Source organism: Hyposmocoma kahamanoa, unplaced genomic scaffold (genome assembly GCF_003589595.1).
Source record: "Hyposmocoma kahamanoa isolate Upper Pololo Valley unplaced genomic scaffold, ASM358959v1 87, whole genome shotgun sequence".
In the NCBI taxonomy this organism is placed as follows: domain Eukaryota; kingdom Metazoa; phylum Arthropoda; class Insecta; order Lepidoptera; family Cosmopterigidae; genus Hyposmocoma; species Hyposmocoma kahamanoa.
In genome coordinates this window covers 16735942-16736488 of record NW_020654422.1, presented here as the reverse complement: position 1 = coordinate 16736488, position 547 = coordinate 16735942, and positions in this window count along the sequence as shown.

Genomic DNA, 547 nt, shown 5'->3' with positions numbered 1-547 from the left:
ATGTTTCATTAGAAGCATATCGCCCTTTGTCATCCTAACAGATTTCACGAAGTAATATCATAATAACGGAATATAGGGGACGCCATTTCGGTAAAATTGTTTATAAATCACGCGTTGCGGCACCGTGCTGGGCAAAATTTACGAGGCCTCCTATCCGATCCAAACTGGAGCTTAGATCTAATGTTATTTCGGTGTCGGTGTCAAAACGACACTGCTCTAAAAATATTTACTAGGCTCACAGACGACGCGCGCGAATGCTACGAAAGACTTTGTTTAGACCATTGAATGTACGAGCAGAATTGCACTCTATTACTCAAAAGTCGAAGTTTATTATTAAGTAAAAGATAACGTGGCGAAAATCCGACACGATAGTTTTCACTCATTTCGCAAAGCGTGTTCGAAAATAGGCATTAATGTTTGAAGATAGAGTTCAAAATAAGTAATTAACCGATAACAAAATTTGTTGTAGAGTAGATGACGATGCGGAGCTTCGTAGGCGCTGAAAGCATGGAATATTGGAATGGGTGGGGGCGGGGTGCGGAGAGCG